Raw genomic sequence first — 10,549 nt, 5'->3', positions numbered from 1 at the left:
CACTACCTTAAGGAAGCCATCTGTGTTAACGTCACCAGCTCTGAATCATACTGATACCACGTACCTCCCGTTAGGACATGATGACAAGGGCACTTCACCACTGTGGTCTTCTTCCCAAAGCCTATGACCCTGTTCTAATCATGAGAAAAACCTTGAGATAAAGCCAAAGTTAGGGACAGTCTACAAAATGAACGGTCTTCAAAAGACCAGTATTATTCAAACTGTCAAAGTCATGAAAAAGAAGGAAACACTGAGAAACTCGCAGACCAGAAGAGACTAAAGAGACATGACAACTGAATGTGAGGTGGGACCCTGGACAGAGTCCGGGAACAGAAAGAAGGGCATTCATGGTAAAACTGGGAAAATCTAAATAAAATCTGGAGCTTAGTTAATAGCAATGTATCGGTTTTGCTTTCTTAGTTTTGACAACCGTGCTACAATGATGTCAGGAAACTGGGTAAAGTATGTATGGAGACACTGAATAGCCTGGCAATTTTTTGGTAAATCTCAAATTATTCCAAAACCAAAAGGTTTTTATTTTTTTTTAATTTTTTAAAAAGATTTTATTTATTTATTTGACAGAGACACAGTGAAAGAGGAAACACAAGCAGGGGGAGTGGGAGAGGGAGAAGCAGGCTTCCCGCTGAGCAGAAAGCCTGATGGATGTGGGGCCCTATCCCAGGACCCTGGGATCATGACCTGAGCCGAAGGCAGACGCATAACCAACTGAGCCACACAGGCGCCCCAACCAAAAGGTTTTTAAAAGCAAATGAAAAAGTTAATGTTCTTTTACTTCTGACAATCAGATTCTTTATTAATGAAAGATTTTACAAGATATTAACAATAGCCAGCATGCCTTAACTACTTACATTGTGTCAGACACTGTGCTGAGTCTTTATATAATCCTGCCTAATGCCTACAATGTACATATGAAGTAAATACTATGATTATCCCTATTTTACAGATGAGACGGTACCCCAGGTCCCACAGCCTTTATTGGCTTTTCACAGCCCTTAGAATCACCAGAGAAAGAGACGAAATGATCTTCAGTAGTTCTGTAGTACTAGATATTGAGGCGCCATAGTATTTAATTCACTGAGAATTGGCAAACTTTTGTTAGGATACTCAGTGGTCAAGAACAATCTATTTTCTAAATTAATTTACTGCATGTGAGTGTGTATGTGCATGTATGCACATGCTGTAAGAATAAAAATGGATCATGCCTGTGAGTCTCCACCATCAGGCACTTGATTTCTAAGGGCAGGAACACTGGCTACTGTGTATTATCTCCAGTGAGTAGTTCTCCCCTGGTCCCCAGTCCTGGGGCTGTTCCCTGCACAGAGGGGGCTCATTGTGCGCTGGTGCCGGACTGTATGAATGGGTTGCTCCACCAAGGTTGGTCCAAATCAATCATTCCTGATGTTGAAAATTTACATTTGAAAAAGGCTGTTCCCAAGGACCATGGACACAACTATCAAAAGAGGGAAAACCAGTGAAATGTCTGATTGTGTGATGGGGGTTGTGGTGGTGGGGGGGTTTTTTGTTTGTTACATGAATCTAAATTGTCAATTTATGCATTTTCATCCTGAACGGATTCAATTAATTAATTATGTTCTCTTTGTATAAGAACCTCTAGAGAGGAAACAAAATAAAATTGGAAGCACAGGAAAGAGAAAGAGAGAGAGAACAAGGATAAAATAGATAAAACCATATTCACACCTCATATGCTCCGGCCCCAGGTTCCCCCCCAGCTCACCCCCTTTGTAAGCAGCTTCCACAGCCTCTGAGTGTGCCCAATGAGTGTTTTGCTGGATTCAATATAAGAATAACAAGACTCTTCAAATATGACCCTGCTGTTTGCCTCCCAGCCTGTAGTAGCTGTTTACATAACATATGGATAAATAGAAAACTCATCTGCTTATTTCCAGGAACCATATTAGAAAAAAAAAAAAAAAGTTAATGAAGGACACTGCAAAGGAGTATGGTGTGTTTAATAAAACACTTTCCCCAGGAATTGAAAGAAGCCTCTGCATGTGGCATGCAGCAGCTCATCACTAATTCAGAATCTCCCTTCTGCCTCAGACTTTTGTCTTTCTTCTTCCTGGTAGCCACACTTTCAAGCATGATGGCTTGCTTTGTAGTCGCTGTGCTCTGGAAGGGAGCTCAGAGGAAACGGAGCGAGAGAGTTCATTAGGGATATTTCATAGTCACTCAGATTCCAGAGTCTCTGTCTCATCTTCGCAGATCACACTGTTCATGGAGAGACTTTCTTTATTTTGTTACTTATCCTTGTACTGCCAGAAGTCTACAAAGACCTGGGCTCCTGCATGTTTCCACTCACATCAGGGGAATGTGAACACAATTCAAAGCATGCCCTGGCCTGGTGTGCATTCACTGATTGCAAATCAGCTTATTGTATTGTAAAAATTCTACATTTTCTTGAAAATGCAGCATTTGAAGATGAAAATCTTATTCTAACAGAAGCATATTACAAAAAGAAAAAATAATAAAAAAAAAAAGATGAGAGACAAAGCAGGAAGGGGAAAAGGAACAAAGAAAACAAAGATAAATGGACGCAGAGAATGATCAGGTAGGATTATGTTGTTTTGAAACCCAGACAGCTGACCTATGAAAGTCAAGTTTTGTGGAAGGTTTTAATTTACTTTTGCATAGTTATTTCTTTTCAGAAACCTCTCCTAAAAGCCAATCAGCATTGCTAATGTATTGGTCTCTCTCCAGCCCTGAGAAGTCAAACTGAGCCAATATTATTAGCTTTGCAAAATCCAAAGAGTCAAGACCATTCTCCCCCAAATGGGCCCTTTTCTCTCTCAGCTTTCTGGATGTGGATCCTTGATTACAGCACATTCTCCTAATTATAAGGACTACTTTGAACACATTGCTTTATTCCTAGAAAGCCAATGGCCATTAATGATATTGCTGAAATCCATGGTTCCAGGTGGCTATTTCCAGTTTTAACATGAGCTGTCTGTTCAAAGGGAACATGCTTAATATTATTTAATAGAAGCTATACATTTTTATGGATCCATAAAAGAATTCATCTCATTTCCTGCTGATGAATTGAAACTTCTGAAGCTCCAAAGAACGTCTGATATGAAAAATGGGCAGAATCCTCCTACTCAGAAATGTGTTCTCTCTGTCCAGATGCAGTATTTATTCCATGAATCTCTATTAAATCTAATTCTTACTAGGCCCAAGCTGATCTTTAGGTCAGGGCAGGTAGCCTCATGATGTAGAAAGCTAGCTACATACACTTTCCTTCATGAAAAAAAGAAAGACACTTTTGGGGCGCCTGGGTGGCTCAGTGGGTTAAGCGTCTGCCTTCAGCTCAGGTCATGATCCCAGGGTCCTGGGATTGAGTTCTGCATTGGGCTCCCTGCTCAGTGAGGTGTCTGCCTCTCCTTATCCCTCTGCCCCTCCCCCTGCCCCCACTTGTGCTCGCTCTCTCTCTCTCTCTCACTCACTCTCTCTCTCAAGTAAAGAAAGAAAATCTTAAAAAAAAAAAAAAAAGATACTTTCTAAATTTGAGCAATCCTCTTAGGCTTCTGTTTCTTTGAGTGGCTGCCCACTGTGCATTCACGTCTTTAGTTGGTTCAAAAATGCATGTGCGGAGATGACCTCGCACCCAGAAGTGGAAACATGTATGACTCTTCTCAGTATTTTAAAATCCCAAGAGCATTTATTCAAAGCAGCAGCACTGGGTTTCACTAAGGTTGAGAGATTTTCCTTTTTCCCAGGCCACTGAAGCCATAGGCAAGAATTTTTATATTGGGCCAGACTTGCCTGGATCGCATCAAATGGACAGGCCCTCCCCGGGGCTTGCCGTGTGGCCCTGCTGGTGCCGCTGTGTGCGAGGGGCTGGGGTAGCTGCTGTGGAAATGAACATGGCACCGCCCTTGGCCTCAAATCATTTAGACTCTAAATGGGAAGACACGCCATATGGGCATATAAGATAAAACAGTAACTTAAGAGCTAAGTGACAATAAATGAAAATAGAATATGTGTCACAAAACACCGTGGGAGGGGGGTTCATTACCAAATGCTTGCGTAAATAATGAGCGTGATGAGTTTGGGTGACTAGCATGAGCTCAAATTAAAGATTGCCCCTTGGAGACGGTGAGAGCAGTCCGCGCTCTAGAAGCAACGTTAACTATTTCCTACAGGAGCAAACCATGCCCTGGCCACTTGGGCACGCCAGTGGAACACATCGGTCATACACTTCCGCTGTAATATGCTGATCCATTTTCATTGCAACGCTGCTGTTTGTTCTGTAATTTTTTTTTCTTTTTACTCACTTGTACTTTGAAAGCCTGATCTTAGACTCTGAGCTTTAATATTCTGCATTTCCAATTCCGTTCGTTTTCTCTGCAGCCAAATGTGCTTACATTCTTGTTCACCCAGTATTAATAAAAAGGATGTTTGCACAGCAGGGAAGCGTATTCTCATTTATCTCTGACCAGAGTTGTGAAGAATGGAATGGCCTGATGGCCATTATCTTAACCCTATGTGACTGCAAACATTTTGAAGTGGTAGAGGAGACAATTGGAACACGAAACCCACATTAAAGTTTGCTTCTCTCAGCTGTAAACTGCAGATTAAATCCCCAGTCACATTTCTTACCCAGGCCTTCTTCCCTTTTTTTGGTAACAAATATAAGATTATTTTGTATTCAACAAAACAGAGTCACCTAACTTGAAAGACTGAAAAACTCATGAGTTCAGAGTTCTCAGTGGGAGTTATTTGGTATATCATTCTTTGAAATTCCTCCCACCTTATTAAAGAGAAACATTAAAGGTCATGACAGTGTTCTTCTCTTGTGATGTCCTAGCCATCCTGTGGAAGGAAGTCAAAGCCATGGAAAGCGCTTTCTATTATTTCAAGAGTGACAGGATTTTCATATTCAAATAGCTGCATACAAGATTTAAACATAAATGAAAGGGAAAGGATGGATGTATTGGTCTACCTTCAAAGGGAAATAAGCAATGGTAAGACTTTACTCTGATATGAAACTCTATGACGGCAGTATAAGAAGAAACACACACACCCCGCTGAAGACTAGTGAATATTTCTCAGCAAACAATCATCAACCAAGCATAATCACACAGAATTTTTAAGTACATGCTCTCTGATGACCAATTCCTCACTTATGGAAGAGATGTTCAGTATTTTTGAATAGACACGTGAGTTTGGTTAAAAGTGGCAAGGACCAGATTCTCTCTGCATCATTCCTCCTAAAGTAATGGGTCGAGCACAGATTAATCTAACAACACATTTCTTGGCTATCTACCATGTATCTAACACAGAAGGAAAAAAAGAAAGAAATAGTCAGAGACAACCCCTGTTCACTGTTTGAGATCCTGGAGGGCCAGGAAAGCAATTCCTAAAATGTCTGCACTGAACCTTGATATAAAATGCTGCATGGGGTGCCCAGGTAGTTCAGTCGGTTAAGCATCTGCCTTTGGTTCAGGTCATGATCCCAGGGTCCTGGGATGGAGCCCCGCATCTGGCTCCCCGTTCAGCAGGGAGCCTGCTTCTCCCTCTGACCCTCCCCCCTCTCATGCTCTCTCTCTGTAATAAATAAATAAAATCTTAAAAAAATAAGATAAATAAAAAATTAAAAATGCTGCATGAAGGAGAGGCTGAAGTAGTGTGAACTGGGAGGCTCTTTGGAAAGGCAGCCGTGGAGTGGGAAAGGTCAGAAAGTGGCAACATTAGAAGGGATGTTTTCATTGAGGAAATATAGCTTGAGCACAGCTTTCAAGGGTGGTCCAATGAAGGATGGTACCAGAGAGGTACGATCCAGAACTGGAGTCGGAGTGCCAGAGCAGCCGTCTCTCTGGATCATGTCCAACTAAGATCGCTGCTGAAAAACCGATTTCCCACCAAATTCCTCCTTAGCTGTTGGAGGGGTTACAGGGGAGTCATGGGGCCTCCTGGTCTCACAGATCCCACAAGGGATCTGACCTACCTGCCCTTCATTCGGGGGACCCTAGGGTTGATGGATGTCACTCTTGCAGAAGGGCTGCATCTCCCCCCGTCCCCTAAAGTTTAATGCCATTTTAGCCACCCCACAGTTCTCTGCACCAAAGACCATTCTGGAGAGAAGTATTGTAATGCAAGTAGGTATAAACCTTTGAACTACTGACTCAGGGCAAGGAGTCAAAGTCTATCAGAGAGAAGTGTCTCACAAAACACAAGGGGTAAGAGAAACAAAGTGCCAGAAGTAATCATGATTGAAGTGGATTTGGGGATTCCAGAATTTAGTTTCCCTACCCAGTCCCCCATAGACGTTCCCGTCACTCCTCTGTGTTTTATGGAAAACTACTAACCCAGGCTTAATGTCCAGTATGTTGTATTTATCCTTGTTGCTCTGAGTAGTCAAAGCTTGTGATCCAGACAGGTTGAAGGTCCGTCGTCTATGCAGTTACTAATATGCAGTAGCCACTGCACTAGCCCCAGCCTCAAACGGCCATATGCCAGCATTCCTGGGATGTGAGATGTTTGAAAACATTTGCTGAAAGAATGAGAGAATGCTGAGCACTTTCCACGCATAGATATCAGGGGGGGAAATAACAGAACAAAAACATATGGAGCCTGAGTGGTTATCCCAGGCCCAAGACGAACGCCTCACTCTGGTGGTTCAAAGGTTATCTTCTTATACTCCTTTTATGTATTAGGGCTTTGGAAGAGGAAACAGAGAAGCAAAAGCAGGAGATGCCGTTCCCATGAGATTTCTGGAATCTACTTGGCCACCGTTCACTTCGGCAGGCAGGCATTTGGACAATGTCTTGGAACAGAAGCTTGGCATTGAAACGTCTATGGTGATCATTCTGATGTTCACCCAGGCCTGAGGTCCCCGGCCAGCTCAGAGCTATTTCTCACACTTCCTTGTTGTTTCTCAGTCTCCCTCCCGGGACAGAGGACATTTGTTAACAATTACGAAGACAAAGGCTTCGAACCGTGCCTCCCACCCTCAGTGGAAGGTGGGCTCTGAGCCCTGGAGCCCCGAAGTGTCCAGAGGAATATGAGCTTCCTCTTTCCACACAGCTTCCTGTGTGAAAAATGTGGCAGGTCCACAGATGAGACAAAGGAAACAAACAAAATTGGCCAATTTGCTGCCAGAGCCTTAGATGCTACCAAGTGAACAGCATGGCTCTCTTCCCAAAGATGAGAGGAGCAGACTGAGATTATTTCAGCTGCACTGAAGTTCCTCATTCCTGATAAACTCGTCCGTGTTGTTGCTTAACTGGATCTTCTGCAGAGGACATAATTGAGAAATGTGAATTTTTTTTCTGAAAATTTTCTGATTCGATTAAAAATGAAATTTCAAAAAAATTTCGTTTATTAAAAATCTTTTATTTTACTTTTCTATGATTTTATTACAATCTTACATTTTTATTAAAGGTATTCATTAAATATACATTTTTGCTTATTTTATTAAAAATAATATCTTTAGTTAATCATGTAGGCAACAGCAAAGAACAGAGATACGTCACAGTTGTTCCGCTAATACCCTGATGATTCGAGTGCTCGACCTGCAAATCAGGTCACAACAACTACTAGGCCTTGTCAAGTGTCCCCTTTTTACCTCTTTCTTGGTTCATGCGACTACTCCCTGGTTTATGAGGGAGGGCAATAAAGGGCCTCTCTCTTTGCTGTAGGAATACCTGTGGAATTTGGTAACTACTCAGCTTCGTTTAGCTGAGGGCTCTGTCTCCCTGGTGTGCTATGCGGGGCACACAGGTTTAAAAATGGAATGAGGGAGCCGGGAGGCTTGCTTCCCTCTGCATCGAAGCTTGGGCTGGCTCCTGTCATACCCTCCACCCTGTCTGGGGAGCTCTGCCCTGTCCTGGCCTCCGAATCTGGAAGATGAGGATGTGAGCACGGCTAGCTTGCAGGAGTTCAGCCGGGCTAGGGAGCTGCACAGCGGCAACACATTGTTGCTTGGCTTACCGGTGCCAAGGACACCTGAGCAAGGAGCTTGGGCCCCGACTGCGTGCAGGTTGAACCAGCCCTGGAGAGGGGCTGACGACGCATGTCAGTGAAGGATGTGTGTTCACCTACTGCCAAGTTGGAGAAAAACCTTATTTAAAAAAAAACCAAATAATGCCTTCAGAAAAAACTTGAAGTAACCACAGTGCCTACACTATTTAAATATGGAACATTTCAAAGACTGGTAGAATCTGAATGTCTTTTCAGGCCAACCTCATGGAGATGTTGCTCTCTGGCTGTTAAGAGTTCATGATGGCAGTCCTGTCTTGATTTTCCGATTTGCTCTAGTATAAAAGAAACTGCCTATTTGCTTTGAATTCATGTTCATAATAAATAGATGTTTAAAAAAATTGGTATGTGTCTAAACAAGAGAGAGTGCCACTAAAATGCTCATGAACCCTCAAAAAAGTGCCTTCAAAGGGACCCCTTGAACTTAGGTGAACTGTGTCATGAGCTGGTCAGATGTCATGAAGGGGCTCGCTTAGGAATGACCACCACACACAAATATAACTGCACTCAGCATACACATTGCTATTGCCACTGTCACGTAGGGCACAGATGTGACCGACCTTGTGCAGATTACCACCGCCTCCGCATGTGGCCACAAAAACATGGCGGTGACAACCCTTAGGAGAACAGGAACTCCTATAATGACCTCTAATTACAGACATCAAACAAGCTGAAAGGAATTCCTTCTCTCTCCTTTATTGGGATTCCTGGGGCTTAAAAGGCCCACAAAGCATTTTTTTCCCCACAAATTTAACCAATACACTAGTAATGCACATCACTTATACTAATAAGCAATGTTTATGCATGTGTCAATCAAATTACAAAATAAAATACTAACAATGCTTTAGTCGTTAGTTGGCATTTTATCATCAAAGTTACAAAATAGAGTCACCATCCTAAGGCCACGGCTTGAAGCTAGAAGGTGGCAAGGCCACCTTAGAAGTTCACCCCTGGCCTGGTGGAAACCACTTCCCATGGGCCTCTACTTCTGATACAGGAAGCAGCATGCAGTCCCTCAATTATTCCCACCTGCTGAGGGGTGAGCTACGACAAAGCCAACATACCCTCCCTGGTCTATTGTGACAAATGAACCCCACCACCTCCACCACACCTGTCTCTCCTCAGAGACTCTGAGTGAGGACTCAGATCCCACTAACAGCATCCACAATCACTGTTTCTGGAATATCCAACTCTAGGGCCTTCCAGAAAAATTTTTCTTCTTCTCACTGGAATGAGAACTCTATTGAAATAATTTCTACTTCCCTTCAGACTCTCTGGATAGAGGGTGCTGACTCTCAAACATTGATCAGGATTCATGGAAAGTGAGAGCAGTGGAAGCCTGGCTTACATAACAGCTGGTTGTACTTACCGAGTGAGATAAATTACCTGTAGTTGTATTTGACCCATGTGGACGGACTATCCGATGTTTTAAATGTGAATTAGGTGGCAAAGTTAAAAAAAAAAAAATGAGAGCATGTCCCATACAAATCAATTTGTGTTTTCTCTTGAAAAATGTGGGGACACCTGGGTGGCTCAGTCAGTTAAGCGTCTGCCTTCAGCTCAGGTCATGATCTCAGGGTCCTGGGATCGAGTTCCGCGTCGGGCTCCCTGCTCAGCGGGGAGTCTGCTTCTCCCTCTCCCTCTGCCTGCCCCTCCCCGGCTTGTACTCTCTCTATCTCTCTGACAAATAAATAAAATCTTAAAAAAAAAAAGAAAATGTTGAGTCTCTGGCAACACTGGGCCTGCATTCCTTCAGTGCCCATCAGCTAGAGTCAATTTGACTCTTTACATGGGGCATGCGTTCTCTGGTCACGATGTTTCCCAATGTAAGTTTGATGCAAATGCCTGGTGACTGGAGCTATGTAGCACCTTATCCAGAGCCACCTTCCTTCATTTACATTATCTGCTTGGCCTATATCCCTGTGAGCTTGTGACCCCAGCTCTAGGCCATGCAGTCTCTTCTATATACTACTTACCACTTCCCCTGCTGCCTGAAAATATTCGTACAGCCTCGGTGCACCTGCTTCACGGAACACTTCCCAGTTTGACTGCCAGAAAGGGCACAATCGTGAGATTGCTTTGGTAGTCTTGCAACTCTTACTTTCTAAAACATCCATGAGAAATGTTTGAGAAGTGGTAGACAAGCCATTACATCATCATGAAGGATCTAGATTCAGGTATCTAGTAGATTTGGCAACAGCTTCAAATGAATGTCTGTTTACCCAAAGAGCATGACCCGCTGTGTGCAAACTAAGACTTTTGTGCGTAAACAAAGGCTCCGTAATTCCTCCAGATAAAAAATCTTGTCCTGAGTTTCATAACTAATTTACAGGATATGTGACAGAGTTACTCTGACAAATGCAGTTTCTGAAATACAGTAGGAGAGTAAGACATGGAAAGCAAGGCTGATTTCTTTCATAAGCACTGAGTGCATGAGAGCCCAGAAAGGGGAGAAGCCTCTAGTAAGGTACACTTCATAGAGGTGCAATTTCAGCCGGGCCTTGAAGGGTGAGCAGGATCTGAACATGTA

At 43.1% G+C, this 10,549-nt stretch overlaps 1 pseudogene; it reads left to right on the top strand.

The window, feature by feature from the left end:
- Nucleotides 1–5,738: 5,738 nt before the first annotated feature.
- LOC116631768 lies at nt 5,739–8,253 on the top strand (annotated as a pseudogene).
- The last annotated feature ends 2,296 nt before the right edge of the window (nt 8,254–10,549 follow it).

The sequence above is a fragment of the Phoca vitulina genome, unplaced genomic scaffold (genome assembly GCF_004348235.1).
Source record: "Phoca vitulina isolate PV1807 unplaced genomic scaffold, GSC_HSeal_1.0 scaffold1, whole genome shotgun sequence".
Lineage (NCBI taxonomy): Eukaryota > Metazoa > Chordata > Mammalia > Carnivora > Phocidae > Phoca > Phoca vitulina.
Note: the sequence above shows the minus strand (reverse complement) of the source record. Positions and strands in the feature narration are given on the sequence as shown.